The 20,053-nt window shown below is 50.1% G+C and overlaps 1 pseudogene; it reads left to right on the top strand.

Annotated features, from left to right (window-relative positions):
* The first annotated feature begins 3,919 nt into the window (after positions 1 to 3,919).
* Positions 3,920 to 13,681, top strand: LOC129078178 (ubiquitin-60S ribosomal protein L40-like; annotated as a pseudogene).
* Positions 13,682 to 20,053: the final 6,372 nt, after the last annotated feature.

Genomic DNA, 20,053 nt, shown 5'->3' with positions numbered 1-20,053 from the left:
GCTCCTGTTTCCTCCCTGCAGCCCCAACCCAGGGTCCCAGTTGCTGCTAGAGCCAGGAGAGGCCAGGGCAGGCCAGACAACAAATGTTTGGTGACTGCCTAGTCCTGTACTGCACATGGAGGTCACACAAGCCTGACTCAGACCTCATGGGGCCCAAATAAATGAAATGTCTCTTTACCCCATTTTGGAGGGGGAAATTGAGGCCCAGAGAGGGTAAGTGAATTGCCTGAGGACATGCAGACACAAGTTGCAGGGCCACAATCCAAAACCCAGGACTGCTGGTCCCACCTCATCCCACCCACAGCTAGATCCTACTCGCTCTTTAGTCCAGGGTTTCTCATCCTCAGCATATTGACATTTGGAGCCAGTAATTCCTGCTTGTGGTAGTGGGGAGCAGTGCTTAGCACTATGGTATGGTCAAGCAGCATCCCTGGCTTTCACCCACTCAGTGCCAAAGTAGCCCCACCAGGTTGACAACCAAAAATATCTCTAGTCATTGCCAAGTGTTCCCTAGGAGCAGAATAGCCCTGGGTTGAGACCTAGATCTATCTCTTCATGTCTCTGAGCCCCAAATTATGGAGACCGATTCTTTGGATCAGGGTAGCTAACACGGCAGAGGGAGCTGTTTTGGGCACCTTATCAAACCACAGCAGATTGTTTCAATGGGTGCCGTGTGGGCTTGGGCATGTGTGGAGTGTGACTGAGGTGGGTTCAATTCAATGCCAACATGTGTTCACCTTTTCAAGACTCAGTTTTCCACATCTGTGACATAAGAATAATAAAGCCACCCTGGCTGGTGTGGCTCAGTGAATGGAGTGCTGGCCTGCAAACAGAAAGGTCACGACTTAGATACCCAGTCAAGGCACTTGCCTGGGTCATGGACCAGGTCCCCATCTGGGGGCATGTGAGAGGCAACTGTATCTCTCACACATTGATGTTTTTCTCCCTCTCTTTCTCCTTCCCTTCCCCTCTCTCTAAAAATAAATGAAATCTTTAAGAAAAAGAATAATAAAGTCTACAGGTCCACAAATAAGACAACAAATAAAAAATGCTCACAAGGACGTGAAGAAATTAGAACCTTTGAACATTGGTGGTGGAGCTATACAACAGTGAAGCTTCTGTGGAAAAGTTAGGCAGTTCCTCAAAAATTTAATCATAGAATCCCCATATGACTGAGCCATTCCACTTGTAGGTTTCTACCCAATGAAATTGAAAGCAGGGACTCAGTGTTCGTAGCAGTGTTATTCACAATAGTCAAAAGGTGGAAGCCACCTGTGTCCATCAACAGATGATGGATAAATACAATGTGGTCCATACATGCAATGGAATATTATTCGGCCTTAAGAAAAAAGAAAATTCTGACATCTGTTATAACATGGATGAAACTTGAGGACATTGTTGAGTGAAATAAGCCAGACACAAAAGGACAAATACTGTGTGATTCCACTCGCATGAGGCTCCTAGAGGAGTCAGATCCGCAGAGACAGGAAGTAGATGGTGGGAGCCAGGGGCTGGGGGAGGGGGAGTTACTGTCTAATGGGGACAGAGTGTCAGTTTGGGAAGATGAGAAAGTTCTGGAGATGGATGGTAGTGACAATTATACAACAACATGAATGTATTTAATGCCACTGAACTATATACTTAAAAATAGTTAAAGTGGTAAACATTATGTTAAATATTTACCACAATTTTAGAAATGAATGATTATGTCAAAACACTGAATTGTATGTATACTTTAGATGGGCGAATTGAATGGTGTATGAATTATGTTGCAATAAAACTGTTTTTTGGGGTTTTTTTTAGAAAGTGCCCAGCAGCACATCTGGTAGTAATAACAACAATAGTATAGCTAATATTTATTGAGCACCTATTATGTGGCAGTCACTATTAGCAATTTAAATAAATTAACTCATTGAATCCTCAAAGCAACCCTGCCAGGGGCTACAACTGTTTCATTTCACAGATGATGAGACTGAGGCTCAGAGGAAGCAAGTGACTTGTCCCAGGCCACACTGCCAGGTTGGTATTAGAATCTGGGACCGTGTGCTTTGGGTATCATATGTACAGCTCTTCTGAGTCTCCTGGACATCCTTGGGGTTGCCACAGCTGGCCAGGGGGCTGGCTGATGGTGCTCCTGAGTCTAGCGAAGAACAGACCAGGGGCTCTACCCGGGGCCAGAGGCTCAGCTCAGAACTGGGGTTCAGGTCGGTTCTCTGGATAGTAGCTGTGCCGATTCCGGCCACGCGCAGCAGGGGGCGTGCGTTGCCCACAGCCAGTCCAGCAGCTCCTTCTCTCTCCCTGAAATGGGTGCTGGAGCACGCGGGATCTGAGTGCGGAGAAGGGTCGCATGTCCAAGTCACCCCAGGCCCTAGACCCATCCAGCTCGCACCTCAAAATCAGGCCTTGCATTCTGCCGGGCTGTGTAACCCAAACAAAGCGATCCCTTTTCTGGGCCTCTGGCTAGTCCCTAGGCAATGGTACCTTAGCGGTGCGGGGGCGGGCGGGGGGGAGGGAGAGGGGGCGGCAGTTGCGGAGGGGCAGAGGTTTCTCCAGGAGCCTCCGGGAATCCCGTGACTGGGGGTTTCCCCACTGCCTGGGGGTTTCCCCACTGCCTAGGTGCTTCGAAGAACCAGTTGTGGCGATGACCATAATACCCCGCGCCATGCCGCAAGTCCCACAATCCATCTGTCCCCAGCCTCTCTTGTCTGTGGGGCGAGACCCTTCCCAAGGTGGACAGACTCCTAGAGGGACAGGGTGAAGGGTGTCGAACCTTGCTGGAACCCCTACCTTGGGCCACTTGGGCCAGGGCAGGAGGTCTCACAGGACTTTCCTAAGGGCACTGAGGTTGGTAGGGGCTGTTATCATCCCTGAGGTCACTGGCTCAACCTGAGGTCAGGGTCACAGGGCCCAGGGGACCCCTCTCCTCCCCTCCTCTGACAGGAAGGCAGAAGAAAGGTGGGGTGGGAAGGTCCTAAAACAACTTCAGTCCTTTGCCTGCTGAGCTGAGGGGCGAGTTGGCCTCAGGAGGAGGATGCATCTACAGCTGTCAGCGGCACAGCCGCCGGCGGGCTGCCGGCGTGTGGGAGGTGGACACTGCAGGGATACACTCCAGCTGTGGGCCTGTGTGCAGGCGTGTATGTGGGGTGTGTGTGGTCGGGGAAGGGGTGGTCCCAGCTGCTGTAGCCTCTGCTGGTAGGGAGCCCCGCATCACCCCTGGCAGGAGGAAACTTCCCTTTTTTGGAGCCTCAGGTCCATTGACTGGAAAACAGGCGCAGTCACAGCACCAGATTCAGAAGTTTGTAAAACTCTGAGGACACAGTGGCTCAGAGCAGACCTGACACACACACGCAGGCGGCCACGTCAGGGCTGCCGTGGGGAACACCCGGGCAGCTGTGGGAGCCCAGACTAGTCACCTGACCCCGCCTGGGGACCCAGGGAGGCATCCAGGGGGAGGTGACAACTGAGCTAAAACTTTAAGAGCAGGAGTCAACATGGGAAGAAGCAGAAAGGAGCGCCCTTTCTAATCTCGGCCTGCCAACCTTGGTCCAATCATAAGACCACTCTGAGCCTGTTTCCTTATCGTTCATGATATCCACCTTGTGGGACAGTTGCAAAGACTGGCTGAGAGGATTCAGGAGGGTCCTTAACCCAGTGTGAGTGAGTGCCCAACATGGAGACTGGTTATTATAATTTTGGGGTTTTGCCTCCTGCCCCTGGGAGCCCCTAGGCCATGGGAAGGAGGCACAAGGATTCTGTGAAAGGAACGAAGTGTTGAGTAAAAGGCACACTAGGTGAGAGCAAGGGGGCAGAGGTTAGGAAGCTCTGGGGACTGACAGGGAACAGGGTGTCCTGATCAGACCACAGGAACCCTCAGGGCATCGAAGGCTGGATATGAAATTCCACATTTCATCCTGAGGCAATGGGGAGCCATGGAGTGTGTCAGAGCCAGGAGAAGGTTAGGGTATTTGGAAAAGCCCTCTGGGGCAGCGTGCGGCAGACAGCAGGAGGCAGCACTGAGCCTGACAGATCAGCGAGGGGGGTGGGGACCGCGGATGCCCTGCGGTTGCATGTGGTGGGTAAAAGAGAAGCCACTGGGGACCCTGAGCAGGGTAGATGCAGGCAGAGCCAGAGTGCGGGGACCCGGCTGAGCTGCCTTTTCCTGGGGGAGATAGTTGGTGTGGGGGTCGTTGGGGGGTCACTGATACGGCGCAGAATCCAAATGTTTGAGGGTGTGACCAAAGTTGAGGACAAGGGAAATGCAAAGAGAGGGTGAAGGTCAGATTTGGGGCAGAGTTGGTCCTGAGCCGCTGCTTTGGTTGTGACTACCATCCCTAGCCCCAGGCTCTGGGGACCCCGTAGACTCCAGTCTCTCCAGGGGAACCATCTCTTCCGGTTTCCCTTGGGCCACCTGCTTCCCTCTGGCGCTGTGTTACTGCCACCACCAAAAGAGCTGCCTTCCTCCACGGCCCAGACTGGCCCCATCCAGGGAGAGGCGGAGAAACTCCCAAGGTCCCTGCCCTTGCTCTGATCAACACCTGCTCTAGAACCCGCAGTGGCTCTAACGGGCTCTGCCACACCCATCTGGAGCGCCCCACTTGTCACCTCGCCCTCATCCCACCCAGCCACCCCATCATCTCAATGCTGACAAAGTGTTCTCCTGGTTTCTCAAGGATGTAGGGCCACACCTTTGGTTAGCTGTTCCCTCCATCCTGAGAACGCCCTTGCACTCCCAGACTCAGCTGGTGAGTTAGCTCCATGCGGGAGGAAGTCCAGCTCCCTAATCCCGCAGCTTCCGGCTCAGGCCCCCTGATTATCTGTTTGGCAGCCTCAGTTCCTTCTAGCCATCAACTGGGACTAATTGGCCCCACTGTGCTGAACTGCAGGGTATCGTGGGATTGGGTGGGCCTACCAATGTGGACCGTTACTATCACCTGTCCAAAGCGGCCAGGTGTCCATGGTAACCCAGGCAAGGAATTCAGAGCTCTGGACTGCCCCACCCTGGGCACCTCCCCACATGCTCATGCATCCCACATATATTTAGTGAACACTTACTTTATATTAAGTACTGTTCCAGGCACTGAGGACCTATTGAGGAACAGAACAGACAAAAGCCTTCATGGAGCTGATTTTCCAGTAAAGCATGAAGCAGGAATTATGCAAATTATTTAAAATTACAATCGTGCAATTCTAAGAGGCAGTGGACACTCAGAGCAAAGCGGGATCCTGGGTTGGACCCTGGGACAGAAAAAAGGGCAGTAGTGGAAAAACAGGAGGAATCCATCTCCCGAGCTGGGATTCAAACTCGCACCCTCTGTCCTCCCTGTCCAGCTCAGTGCTTTCCTTCACCTTTGGAGTACTTCTGCCATCTTCTCTGACTGTCCTTCCCTCCCAGAGCTTAGTCTGGTCAGCCTCTCTGGGGTCCCTGACTATTTCCCTGTGACCCTCCCCCCACCAGGTTTCTGTAAGTCCCCAGAGAGTCAAGGCAATCCAAGAGGGCTTCCTGCAGGAGGAAGCTACAAGGTAGCAGGGTGTGCTGAGGATTACCCAGCACAGCCTGTGATTTCCCAGTTAGTTTGCTCATCCTCAATTCTCGGGAGGCACAGGGCTCAGGTGGAAAATCTATTCCCTCTGCTGTCCTCACACCCACCCATCTGTCTCAATGACTTCATCTGGGCCTGAGCAGGGGTTGCTGCTGACCTCATCCTCCCACCTCAGGGAGGGGGTGTTAGGTGAACCCTGACCTGATAAAATAACTCAGTAGCCCCACACCCAGCCAGAATCTAGGGCAACATGCATCTCTACACATTATTTCAGAGTCCCTGCCTCAGCCCCTCGAGTAGGACATCGTTACAGGCCCCCTTAGACAGAAAAAGAGAAGAAATTAACTGCCTGGGGACACAGCGAATGACAGAACTGGGACTGATCAGCCCTTAGCCACTGCACTCTCCTTTCAATTCATTCTCCCTGCAGCTGCTAGAGGGCGCCTCTGAGCACCTGAGTCCAGTAAGGTCCCCTCCTCTGCCCACTGCCCTCCAGGGCTCCCACCTCCTAGCTTTAAAAGCCCAAGTCCTCCCCACAAGGTCCTACAGGACCTGCCCCATCCCCTCCCTGCCCTCACTTCCTCCCTCTCTCCCCTTGCTCCCTGTTCCAGACATATGGGCATCCTTGATGTTCCTTTAATATGCTGGGCATGGTCCTGCCCCAGGGCTTTTGCACAAGCTGTTCCTTCTGCTTAGGATGCTGTTCCCTGAAGATCTTTATAGAGAATCTCCTTCATATCAGCTGAGGGTGAGGAGGGTGGAGGAGATTCCTGCTCACAGGTTGGTGAGAGGGTGGAGAAGATGGAGTGTTTTCTGCTCCCTTCACCCCTCCCTGTGGAGAAAGACCTTCAGCCCACCCTGCAGGTTGTGGTCACCGGGAAGTCCTTCCCTTACCTGGGCCTCTGTCCCTCATCTGTAAAACAGACAGGTAACCTTTCCCAAATCTATGCCAATGGTTCCTTACACTTTCCATTTCCCACATATCTGTAATTGTTTTAATATTTTCCTCTAAACCTGTTCACATTTGGAACATCAATAAATGTATCAGTTTTTTAAAGTCTTTTTTAAATCACAAAAGTGAAAAGATCAGCATCTCTTGCCATAGGTGGACGGTAACTGAAAATACAATTTAATCTGTATCTCACTGGCTACTGCTGTCTTCAGAGCACTGACCCTGGAGCATATCGTGGGATTAGCAGGTGGAAAAAGTATTACAGACCCCCCAGGGTCCAAATGAGACTAGAAAGAAGATGGAAATGAAATTTAAGAGGAGTCCCTTTGCAACTGGAGTTTGATGTTATTTCCTACCACATCGAGCTCCCCCTGAAGTCATGTTATTCCTTAACTAGAAGCACACAGTACTTGGGGCAATGCTGGCCACAGATTCTAGGACTTTGCCCCCAAGGCAGATGCCCCCTGACAGTTCACGTCAGATATTGTGTCTGTTTCATCAGTTGCATTTCATGTCCGTCTCTCTCACGATGCTCCATGAACACCAGATAACTGTCTATCTTGTTTCCTGCTGTGTCTCCAGTACATAGAACAGCTTGGCATGCAGTAGGTGCTCAATAAGTGTCTGTAGAATGAACGAATACATTCATGTCTGCATCTCCTTGTGGTTGACAGAATAACAATCTCCCCCAAAAGATGGCATGTCCTAGTCCCCAGAACCTGTGCGCATGTCACCTCATGTAGAAGAAGTGACTTTGCAGATGTAATTAAGTTAAGGGTCTTGACATGCAGAGGTGGTCCTGGATTATCTGGGTGAGCTCAATGTCATCATCACAAGGCTTGTTGCAAGAGGGAGGCATGAGCACCAGCGTCTGACAGGATGCGGCAACAGACGCCAAGAACCGCAGTGATACCGTTTGAGGAAAGACTTGACCAGCCTTTGCTGGCTTGGAAATACAGAAAGAGGCTGCGGGCCAAGGAATGCAGGAAGCCTCTAGAAGCTGAAAAAGGCAAGGAAAGGGCTTCTTCCATAGAGCTTCCAGAAGGACTGCGAATCTGCTGACACCTTGAATTCAGCTCAGCAGAGCACACGGTGGAACCCAAGCGGGAGGGTGAAGGTGTCAGGACCCTGGAGAGCTCCACCCAGCCCTGCTCGTCTGGTATTTTCTGAATGCCTACTGTGTGCCAGGCACTCTTCTGAGCTCTGGAGATGCAACAGTGGAGAAAACAGACAAAACACCCTGCCCTCGAGGAACTGGCATTCCATTAGGGAAGCTGCACAATAAATAATAGAATACAATGCATAAGATGGCAGGTGTAAGTTCTCTCATGAAAAAGGAAGCCGGTTACCAGAGGAACAGGGTGCTCATAAAGGCATCTCTGAGGAAATGACATGTGAGCTGAGCCCTAAGGGAGGTGAGGAGGGAACCATGTGCCTATCTGCAGGAAGAGTATCCCAGGCAGAGGAAACAATATGTGCAAAGGCCCTGAGGCATTAACTCTGGCTAGCTGTCGTTTTGGGGACAGATGGAGAGACGATGGAGGAGGATTGATGCTTCTGTGTGCACATATCCAGTGCCCCCAGCGATTCCATTTTTAGCCATAATCTTTAGAGAAATCCTCTGCCAAGTGCATAAAGAGATGTGTAAAAGCTGTTCACAGCGGCAGTGTTCATAATATCAAAAACCAAGAATTAACCTAAAAATTCATCCACAGGAGAACAGATAAATGAATTAGTTGAAATGAAGAAACAGTGTAGAAATTAACTAGATTGATATGATAATAATTTCTAACATTTTAGTGCCTACTATGTGCCGGGCACTGCATTAAGCACTTTGTGTGATAACATTCATCATCCCTTGGAAACCCCTACAAAGTAAGGGAGTATTATTTCCAGACTGGTGTGGCTCAGTTGGTTGGGCATTGTCCTGGAAAGTGAAAGTTTGCTGGTTCCTTGTTTGGAAAGTGGTCAGCCCCCTTTTCTTAAATGCTCTCTCCTCACCCTGGGAAGTTGGTGGCCTTGACCCTTCGTCAGTTCAATCCTCCTTGGTAGGCAACCCAATGCTCTCTACTCTCCTAGCCCCCAATTCATTTTCAGATAAGCCATTTCCACCTCATCTTCTCACCCCTTCCCCCCACCCAGGCACCCCCCTGGCTACCCTTTCTGAACAAAACTAGCCGCTGGAGGAGGGTCCCAAAGCCACCTGGCCCCTCCTACCTCCTGGGTATAGCCACGTTTCCTTGTTTTCCTCTTTCCCATGTTGCAAGTACCTTCCCTATGCTAGTTTGCTTAACTGTCCCCAGTGAAGTGGCACTCTCATTGCCCCCATATAGATGAGGCTGAAGTGCCCAGGTCATATAGCAAGTGATGGCCTGATGGGTCTCACACCAGAAACTGCAGGGGTCCCAGGCCAGGTGCTGCATGACTTTGGGGAGCCCACCTTCCCTCCCTGTTCCCCTCTCCAACTCCCAGCCAGGCTAGGAGAAATAAAGTCATAGAATACATTTCAATCCTGCCTCTCAGCTCTAAATTGAATAGCTGGGGAAGCAGGGAGCAGATGGGGGGCCCAGAAATAGAGGGGGACCCCACCCAGTACAAAAAGGGGAATGTGGAGCTCAGAGAAAGGCAGTGCTAGGGGAGGGCACCCAGCACATCACAGAAGGGTCTATGAGTCCACGCAGTTTCATGGAGGACGGGGAGAAAAGACAGGAGGGGACGGGCAGTGAGGGAGATACAGTGGGGAGGAGAGTTGGGGTGGGGGAAGGGAAGAGGGAGAGAGCCAGGAGGCTGGAGAGGAGGCCGGAGGCAGTAAATGAAGCGGGGTGGGGGGTGGGGGGCACAGAAGAAACAGAGACGGGAGAAGACCTACAAGGAGAGATGGAGAGACAGTCATTGAGATCCAGGAAAGACCTCCAGAGGACATTCAGAAGATGCTTGTTTCAGATGCTGGTTTTTGTCCTTCCAGCAGTTATCTTTGGGTACCTGGGCAGGTCCCGTAGTTGCTGGAGCCCAGGGGGTCCCCCATAGGCCGCCCTCTCTCTACCCATTGCGGTCAGGCTGGGCTGTAAGCATAGAACCAGTGGGGAATTGTCCGGAGAGGAACAGGGAGGGGAGGCTCTAATCTGGGTGGGAGGTTAAGGCTGCAAGGAGAGGGGCTTGGAGCTGGGGCATTAAGGGTTAATAGGCAACCAGTTACTAGGAAGGACTGACTTTGGGGGAAAGGCATTCCAGGCAGTGGGCACAGCCTGTGCAAACGTTCTGGGGCAGGACTGTGCCTGGTGTGTCGGAGGATGGCAAGGAGGCCCATGTGGCTGGAGCAGAGTGGGCGAGGGGGCGAGAGGGAGGGCGAGAGGGAGGGTGAGAGGGAGGGCGTGAGGGCAGGGAGGGCAGGGAGGGGACTGGGGCAGGTCCTGTAGGGCCTTGTGGGAGGGCTTGGGTTTTTAAGCTGAGGGAAGTAGGAACCCTGCAGGGCTGTGGGCAGAAAAGGCATTGATCTGACTTAGATTTTAAATCGATCATTCTGAGTTCTTTCATATGAGAAGAAAAACAAAAGTCTCAGGCAAAAGTGACAAACCATTAACTGTCCGTTAACTGCAGTTGGTCTTTATGTGGTATTATTTGCAGGACTTTGTCGCTTAAGAATTTCTCCAAATATGCATCCACTAATAACTGAACAATGACAGGCTAAATTCAATCTGTAGGTCTCCAGTCTGGCCCCAGCTGAACCCACTGGCTTTGGGGCATCCAGGCCTCCCTCTGGCAGGAACACTTAATCCTTTCCTGGGGCTGGGCACCCCACTGCTGCCCCTCACCTTGAGCCTCTCTGGCAGGAAGCCTGGCTCCTTCCCTGAACTCCTCCACGAATGCCTCAGCTCTGAAGGCCTAATTGTGCGTGAAATCCAATCGAATTATCAGGCCCCGATGAGCAATTTCCGAGATTATTTAGTTCAGTGAAGTAAATAATGGCATTAGCTTTCTCCTGCAAGCTCCTGGAGACGCGCCCCCCCGCCCCCCGCCATTTTAGTCCTGCAATCTAGTTGCCTACAGTTTTTTCCCTGGGTGGTGAGGACCAAGGGGAGAGTGAGGGACTTGAAGTCCTTGGACGTTAGCACCAGAGGTATTCTTGTTTCCCTGCGGATGGGGAAACTGAGGCCCAAAGCAGGACCTGCCTGAAAGCAACACAGAGCGTTAGGGCCTCTGCAATCCATTACCACCTCTTCTGCCTTCCCTGAGGGTGAACAACAACTGTAGGCCCTCCGTCTCCATCCTTGGGGGCGCCAAGGCGGAGCTCAAATTCCAAACAAGAGTAACACGCAGAGTGGAGTTGATAGGGGGTTCCGGTGGGTGGGAATCCTAAGACCTGCTCTTGTTAGGACATACAAAGAGACGTTGATTAACTTTCTGTCATGATAAGCTAAGTATGCATGTTAAAAAGTATAAGGGTTACCACTCAGAGGACAGAAATAGAATGAATAATCTCAATTCACTAGAGGGAATAAGAAAGGAAAAAATGAAAATTCAACAAATTCAACAGAAAGGTGAAGAAGAAGAAAAAAGGAAGCAATGGAAAACAGTCACATTGAACAGAAAACACAATAAAAGGTGACAGAAATATAACCAAATATATCTGTAAATACAATATATATAAATGGATTAAACTTACCACTTGAAAGGCATGGAGCTCAGACTGGATGCATAGAAACAAGAACAAACAAACAAAATCCACCTCTACAAGGTGGGGCAAAAGTAGGTTTACAGTTGTTTGTATGGAAAATAATACAATAATTAATAAGAAATAGTGCAAGAATAAACTGTTTCATTTACTCACAACTGTAAACCTACTTTTGCCCCACTCCATATGTTCTTTTGAGGAAACATGCCTAAAACAGAATGCTGCCTCGTCAGCACATAACAAGGAAGAGAAAGAGATCGATGGGAACCTGCAGACTGAAAGAGACTTACAAGCATATCAACTATTTATATGTGTGGATCTAATTTTGATCCTGCTTTAAACTGTAGAAGGGATGCAAGTGTTGTTCAACATTCACAAAAAAATGTGATTTATCACATCAACAAAACAAAGGATTAAAATCATATGATTATTTCAATAGATGCAGAAGAACATTTGATAATATTCAACACCCATTTATGATAAAAACTCTCAACAACAGAAGGAACTTACCTCAACATAATAAATGCCATGCAAGACAAGCCCAGAGCCAACATCATACTCAGCAGTGAAAAGCTGACGTTCTTTCTCTAAGATGAGGAACAAGTCCAGGATGCCCATTCTCACCCCATTATTGAACATAGTATTAAAGTGCTAGCCATAGCAATCAGCCAAGAAAAAAATAACATCCAAATGAGAAAGGAAGAAGGAAAACTGTCACTATTTGCAGATGACATGATACTATATATAGAAAACTCCAAAGAACCCACCAAAAAATGAATGGACTTAAGAAAATATTTTAGTAAAGTAGTGTGATACAAATTTAATATACAAAAATCCTGTGTTCCTATTTGCTAATAATGAACAATCAGAAGTTAAGAAAACAATCTCATTTATAATTGCATCAAAAAGAATAAAATACTGAGGGATAAATTTAACCAAGGAAATAAACTATACTCATACTCAGAAAAATTATAAGACATTGAGGAAAGAAACTGAAGAAGATACAAATAAAATGGAAGCATATATTGTGCTCATGGACTGAAAGGAGTAACATCATTAAAATGACCATACTACCCAAGCAATCTACAGATTTAATGCAACCCCTATCAAAATACCAATTATATTTTTCTTAGAACTAGAACAAATAATCCTAAAATTTATGTGGAGACACAAAAGACCACAAATAGTCAAAACAAGTTTGAGATGAAGAACAAAGTTGGAGGCATCACACTTTCTGATTTCAAACTATACTACAAAGCTATAGTACTCAAAACAACATGGTACTGACACGAAAAAACAGACACATAGCTCCATGGAACAGAATAGAGAACCCAGAAATAAACCCACATCTGTATGGCCAATTAATCTACAATAAAAGAGACAAGAATATACAATGGGGTAAAGACAGTCTCTTCAATAAACAGCATTGGGAAAACTGGACAGATACGTTGACAAAAAATGAAACTGACCACTTTATTACACCATATATACAGATAAACTCAAAATGGATAAAAGACTTAACTGTTACACCTGAAACCATAAAACTCCAGAAGAGGCTCTGGCCGGGTAGCTCAGTTGGTTAGAGCATCATCCTGAAACCCAAGACTGTGAGTTTGATCCCCAGAAACAACCAATGAATGTATAAATAAGAAGAACAACAAATCAATATTTATCTCTCTATATAAAATCAATAAATAAAAAAAATTTAATCTCCTAGAAGAAAACATAGGTAGTAAATTCTGAGTGATATCTTTTTGGACATGTCCCCTCAAGCAAGGGAAACAAAGCAAAAATGAACAAATGGACTTCATCAAACTAAAAAGTTTTTGCACAGCAAAGGAATCCAACAAACAAAAAGACAGCCTACTGAATGGGAGAAGATATTCGTAAATTATACATCTGATAGGTTGATATTCAAAATACATAATAAATTCATACAACTAAATAACAAAAAAAGTAAACAATCTGATCAAAAAATGGGCAGAGGACGTGAAGAGACATGTCTCCAAAGAGGACATACAAATGGTCAACAAACATATGAAGAGATGTTCAATGTCATTAATTTTCAGGGAAATGCAAATCAAAAGCACAATGAAATATCACCTCACAGCAGTCAGAATAGCTATCATCAATAAATCAACGAATGCCCTTCTCTTCAATGAGATGCCTGAGCAGCCTCCCCAGCAGGTGCAGAGAAGCAGCAGAGCTTTGTGAAGACTGATGGGCAAGACCATCCCCCTCAAGGTCAAGCCCAGTGACACCTCTGAGAAAGCTAAAGCCAAAGCTAAAATCCAAGACAAGGGAGGGCATCCCGCCTGGCCAGCAGCGTCTGAAGGCGTTCTCCTCTGCGAGGAGGCATCATCCAGCCCTCCAGCTGCCAGCTCGCCCTCCCGGAAGTACAACTGTGGCAAGATGATCTGCCCCAAATGTCACGTCGACCTGCACCCCTGTGTTGTCAACTGCTGCAGAAAGGGCGACCACACCAATGTCCTGCGCCCCAAGAAGAAGGTCAAGTAAGGCCACTCCAATATCTCCTCGGCCCACAGGGCAGCCTCCTGCCTGAACCCCGTGGCCCTAGGACCTCAATAAAGTTTCCCTTTCATTGCCTGGGAAAAATAAAATAAAATAAATTGACAAACAAGTGTTGGTGCAGACATGGAGAAAAAAGAAACCACATGCACCGTTGGTGGGACTGCACATCGGTGCAGCCGCCATGGAAAACAGCATGGAGGTTCCACACAAACCCTAAAAATAGTGCAGTCAGACAATCCAGCAATTCTGCTTCCGCATGTTTATCCAAAGAAAATGAAAACACTAATTTAAAAAGATATATGAACCCCTGTGTTCATTGCAGCATTATTTACAATAGCCGAGCTATGAAAGCAACCTATGTGTCCATCGACAGATGATTAAATAAAGATGATTAAATAAAGGTGTGGCTCGTTTGGTTGGCTGTCATCCCACAAAGCAAAAGGTCGTCAGCTTGATTTCTGACCGGGGCAGATGCCTAGGCTGTGGGTTCGGTCCCCGGTTGGGAGTGTGTAAGAGGCAACCAATCGATGTTTCTCACATTGATGTTTCTCTTTGTCCCTTCCCCCTCTTTAAAGATAAATAAATAAAATATTTTTTAAAAAAGGATGTGGTACATATACACAGTGGAATATTATACAGCAATAAAAAAGAATGAAGCCTTGCCATTTGCATCAACATGGATGGACCTGGAGGGTATTATGCTAAGTGAAGTAAGTCAGCTGGAGGAAGATAAATACTGTATAGTTTCCCTTATATGTGAAATCTACACACACACACACACACACACACACACAGAAAACAAAACAAAACAGACTCATAGAAACAGACCAAATAGTTGGGGGGATTAATGAAAAAAAGAGAAATAAAGTCAGTTGCATTTGGGTAAGCTTTCATGCTGAGAGAAGGCGAGGAAACCGCTGTGGTGGTTGCACACAGTAGGGACATTGTGACTGCGGGCTTCCCTCCAGCTCAGGCCTGGGGGGAGTAGACACCTCCATCTCAGGAGGAATGGTGCCACTCTGAGTTCCAGGGCCGAGCCCAGGGCCTCTGTGGTGGGGATACCCCATGTTAGCGACTGTGGCCCCTCGGGAAGGGGGTCTCAAGTACCAGCTGGGGGAATGGGGAGGGGGCAGGACAGAGCCAGAGATACAGGGCCTGGCGTGCCCCAAGAGGACAAGCAGGGCATGGCCTGGGAGCCTCTCTCACTGCATGCTCCCTCTCCCTCTCTCGCTCTCTCTTTCAGTCTCTCGCTGGCTTAAAACAACATGAATTTATTATTTTAAATTTCCAGAGGTCAGGAGTCTGACATAGGTCTAAAATCCAGGTGCATGTAAGTCTGGCTCCTTCTGGAGGCTCCAGGGGAGAATCTTCACCTGCCTTTTCCAGCTTCTAGAGGCACCGCATCCACAGAGCGTGGTCCTTCCTTTGTCTTCACAGCTGGCCTTGGAGGATCAAGCCTTTATCACATTGCATCACTCCCATTCTTTGCCTCCCTTTTTACAAGGACCCTGGTGATTACACTGGGCTCACCTGGATAATACAGAAGACTCAGTTTACCTTAATGTCAACTGATTAGCAACCTTCAAACAACTGAAATGTGTAGAAAAATTCTTTACCATACCACAGTAGTCCTCCTCCCTTCATCCTTCCAGAGTGGCTTCTATTCATCTTCCAGATCTCTGCTTGTGTATCACTTCCTTCAGGAAGCCCACCTGGATTCCCCTCCGGCCCCCACTGCTATCTGTGTGTCCGCATCAGAGCCCTTACCATCCTGTGTGGGTTACCTGGTGATGTGTCTATAACCCCTGCTGGACTAAGTGGCCCCGGGAAGTGTGTCTTGTCCCTGCTGTGTCCTCACACCTACCACAGGGCCCAGCACACAGCCAGTGCCCAATAAATGCTTGTGGCCAGCAGGATTTGAAGGCTGCTCTACTCAGGTCTGTAAATTGCCAGCCTAATGATGATACACAATAGGAGCAAACACAGGGACTCACAAACTAGGCAGTTGGGTGGGCCCGCATGGCCTGGGGACCCCTTAGCCGTGGGCCGGACGGACCAGTCTGGCTCTGCCTAGCTCAGCCCAGGGCCTCCCACCCACAGCAGCTCCTCCTGGCGCCCTCATTAAAGCAGGCCTTTAACTTAGGCGGGAGCTGCCAATCCTAATTGATTGTCTATATATCCCGGGGGGTAGGGGGCGGGGGGATGGACTCCAGTTCCCAAAGTTAGCAGCTGGGCCTGGGCCAGGCCACAGCAGGCAGGAGGGGCCACTCCAAGAGGGAAACAAGGCCCGAAGGCTGAACTCTGCCTCCTGGAGGCGGCCATCCTGGCCACTTGCCCTCCCAGCCACTTGCCCTCCCCACTCTGGCCCCCAGGTCTGAGGTACCCACTGACCTGCAGGCACATGAACAAATGCAAATGAACCCATTACCCACAGACCAGGGTAGCATGGTGATGAGATAAGGGGGCACATAACAGCCCTGTGCCTCAGTCTTCCCACTTGTAAAATGGGAGTGTAACAGTACTCGCCCCCCTACCCCTTCCACACAAATGCATTGGGCTTCTAGGAGAATTAAATAATAGAAAGTGCATAACATGGGCCCAGCATATACTCAGTGTTCTTCAATGCTTATTATTTACATATTCAGCAAGTATTGATCACCTATTGCACACCAAACCTGGTGGTTAGAGTAGTGAACTGGAAATGCACAAATTCCTGTCCTGGGGAGCTGACACTTGAACGGAAAGGGACAGAGTAAAACTAACAGACACACCCACCACCTGGAGAGGTAGTTTCTACAAGGTTCTGCTATTATCCCCACTTCCCAGATGGAGTATATGAGACTCTGAGACGAGAAAGAAATGGGCTTGTTCATGGTCACACAGTTTCTGCAAGATTCTGTGCTCTGTGTGGCCCCAGGGCCTTTGCTCCTGCCATTCCATTGCCAGGCTCCCTTCCCTCTCCTCATCCTCCGGTTCTCAGATCAAGCATCCCTTCCTCAGGATACGCCTTCTGCTCCCTCCCTCACTTGCAGTCCCTGGTTCCTTGAAACTCTCTGGGAGCTTCTTCCATTAACATCTGTTGTAGATGTCCCTAAGTTCCCAGAGCCTGGAACACAGTGGGTGCTCAATAAAGGTGTATTCACCAAAAGCACCAGCATTCAGGCTCAGCTCTGGGGTGCAGCCCCTCCCAGGGGACCTGCCAAGTGCAGCTGGGGAAGGCCAGGCTGGGGTTTCCCACCTCCCCACTTTGACCCAGGCTGTCCCCACCTTGGCCACCACGATGTTTCCAGCTTCTGATCCTCCCTAGAAAGGCCGCATTACTGCTTCCTAACAGCCTGTGAGGCAGAAAGCTGCAGCCTCCTGGGTTTTGAAATCAACACACTGAATCAAAATCAACGCCTCCTCGCACGGACACCCTTGGGCTTAGACATTGGGCTGTGAGCCCCCTAGGCACCTGCTGTGACGTTAAGCCCTTCCTTTGTGAGCTGAAGGGGTGGATGACAGACTTTGGAGCAGTTTGGGATTTGCCCAGAGCGTCGAGAACTGGTAATAACTGTCATTGGGATAATGATTTTTAATTATTATTTAATAAAAGCATATTTAGCAGCATCCATTTTGGTGAACACTTACACTGTTCAAGGCACTATTTTTAAAACACTTTTGTTGACCCACATGCCTCTCCAGTGACCACTGGCTTTTCTGTCCACGCTCATTGTCCCCACTTCCCTTTCTCACGTTCCCTCCAGAACCTGCTCTAATTAGACTCTCTCGCCACCTCCCCTTCCCGCCACACACACAACAGGACACTGTTCTGGGAAGGATGCCACTGGCAGGAGCACCCACCTTGGTGACCACCCGGGCAGACAAAGGGGGCAGCTGGGCCCCTTCTCTTCTCAGGGGAAAGCTGCCATCTCCGCTTGCAGGGGGAGAGCTGGGGAGCCTGCCTGTGGCCCCCCTCCACCCTGGGGAGTCACAACGTAGGAACATGGGGGCTTTGCTCCCTAGGGATTATCCAGACAGGGTCATAGCTGGGTGAGTCTCCCAACTTCAAGGTGGGCTGCACAGCCCAGGCAGAGGAGATGGAGAGTTGGGTGGGGGAACCTACTATGTCACTCAACAGGAAAGGGGACCAGTCCCAGACACAGCTCCCTCAACTTGGGAGTCCAAGCTTGGACCCCATGGCCGCGGCCCATTTACCTGGTTCCAGCCTGTGTCAGTTAGATCTGACTCCCACCCCCAGCCCCTCTTCCCAGGGGCTCGTTCACCTAATGTCCCTGGAACCTCCCAGGAAACAGCGCTCCCTCTGTGTCCCTAGTCGAGGTTTGCCAGCGTTGCCCAGAGACCAGTGGGCAGCAGGCAGGGGACTGCTCTGCACGCAGACCCCTGCCCGCCCAGCCCCCTGGAACCCAGACCCAGGACAATAAGCAGGCCGGGCCTAGGAGGGGGTAGGCGGAGCTGGGGCCTTGGGGGCCTGGGAACGAGGCGACTTGGGGATGGTGTTGCAGAAAGGGGGCATGAGATCAGACGGGGGCTCGAAGAGAAGGTGGCACTGGGCGGGGGTGGGGGACACGAGGAGGGGCGGGGCCTCAGAGGGGGAGGAGCCTGAGTGAGGGATGGCACCTTAGTTCTCCCGTCGCGGCTCCTGAAAGGGAGGCCGCCCACTCTCCCTGGCCTCTGGCTAGCTCCAGGAACAGGTGTGGGGGGTTCTGAAGGCAGGATAAGGGACACAATCCATTTCGGAAGTGAAGTGACATCGGCCACACCGCTATAAATATGGACACAGCTGACTAGGGGGTGGAGGGGAGATAGAAGAGAACCTGGAGGACCCTAGAAGAAGGGGGTAGGGTGCGGGATAGGGAGGCGACTCTGAGACCTGGGGATGCGGCCAGGCTTCTGGTTGGACACGAAACCCGGCGACAAGATACGCCCCGGACCCTGGCGTCCTAGGGCCCCAGGGGAGGGCAGGAGGAGGGCGGGCCTCCGCGTGTCCTCAGCATTTCTGAGCCCCGCGTCTCGCCGAGCTCCCTTTCTTCCTGAACCCCGTCCCTTCCTGAGCTCCCTCCAGTCTATCAGCCCCTCCCGCTTGTGAGCTCCTCCCGGGTTGAGTCCCCTCCCCGTGCTGAGCCCCCTCCCCTCGCTCAGCCCTCTCCCCCTGAGATTCCAGCCCTCCCGGAACCCCGCCCCTTCCTCAGCCCCCTTCCCCGTCTGAATACCCTTCTTCCTCCTCCCCTTTCTCAGCACCGCCGCTCCCCCCCATTTTCAGCTCCTGCAGAGGGGGTGGCCTGGGACACCCCTTTCCAGAAAGAAATGTGACCCTTTGGCTGGTGGGGACCACCCTGGCACTTCCTTATCTGTGGCAGCACCCTCATATTTTGTGATAGGAAGTCCGGCCAGAACTTTTGTGGTTCTGCTCTTTGGCCCCTGCAGCCTGATCACCCAGCAAACATATGCAAACAGCACCGACCTGGACAGGCAGTCCTAGGCTAGGCTCCTCACTGGAAACGTGCGGGAAAGACCTTTACCCACCCATACCCCGACCCTTTCAAACCCCAGCACAGACCTCTCCACCTCACTTCCCATCTAGGAGCCAAATGTGAAATGGGGGAATGAGTAGAAATCCTGACATCGTCCATTCATCTATTCATTTATATTTTTTTCATAATGAGCTTCGCATTTTTTAAAAATTTTATTTGCTGATTTTGGGGAGAGAGAGAGAGAGAGAGAAACATTGATTTGTTGTTCCACTTATTTATGCATTCACTTGTGGCTTCTTGCAGGTGCCCTGATCAAGGATTGAACCTGCAACCTTGGCTTATCCCAACGATGCTCTAACCAATCTAACTACAGGGCCAGGGCTCATGCATTCATATTATTCAACAAACATTTCATGAGCACCTGTTCTCTTCAAGTCTGTGCTGGGGCCCCAGGGTATAGCCTGGGGTACCGTCCAGTGGAGGTCAGAGGGCTGTGATGGGGAAACAGGTAACTGGGGGTCAGGGAGCTGGTGGGTTTGGGAGGACTTCCTGCAGAAGGTGTCATCTAAACTGAAGGCTAAATGTGTTAGGGGTAAAGGGAGTGTATTCCTGGCACAGAGAACAGGAAGTGCAAAGGCCCTGAGGCAACAGCCCCTGGCTGGGGTCCCAGCTTTGCCATTTATTTGCTTTGTGATCTGGACAAGTGGTCAACTCTTCCTGAGCCTCACTTTCACAATCGTGGGCTGAAGGCCCAGAAGGGCACCTGGAACACAACAGGCACTCCATAAGTATTTGCCAAGTGTTGATGAGAAAATTGAGGTTCTAGAGGGTTGTTGTGAAACAGAAGGTTCGTGGTCCCTGTCTGGGGTGAGCAGGTTGGGGC

Source organism: Pteronotus mesoamericanus, unplaced genomic scaffold (assembly GCF_021234165.1).
Source record: "Pteronotus mesoamericanus isolate MK-2021 breed Mesoamerican mustached bat unplaced genomic scaffold, CSHL_Meso_final contig_726, whole genome shotgun sequence".
In the NCBI taxonomy this organism is placed as follows: domain Eukaryota; kingdom Metazoa; phylum Chordata; class Mammalia; order Chiroptera; family Mormoopidae; genus Pteronotus; species Pteronotus mesoamericanus.
The sequence above is the reverse complement of the archived record's forward strand: the minus strand, read 5'-3'. Positions and strand labels throughout refer to the sequence as shown.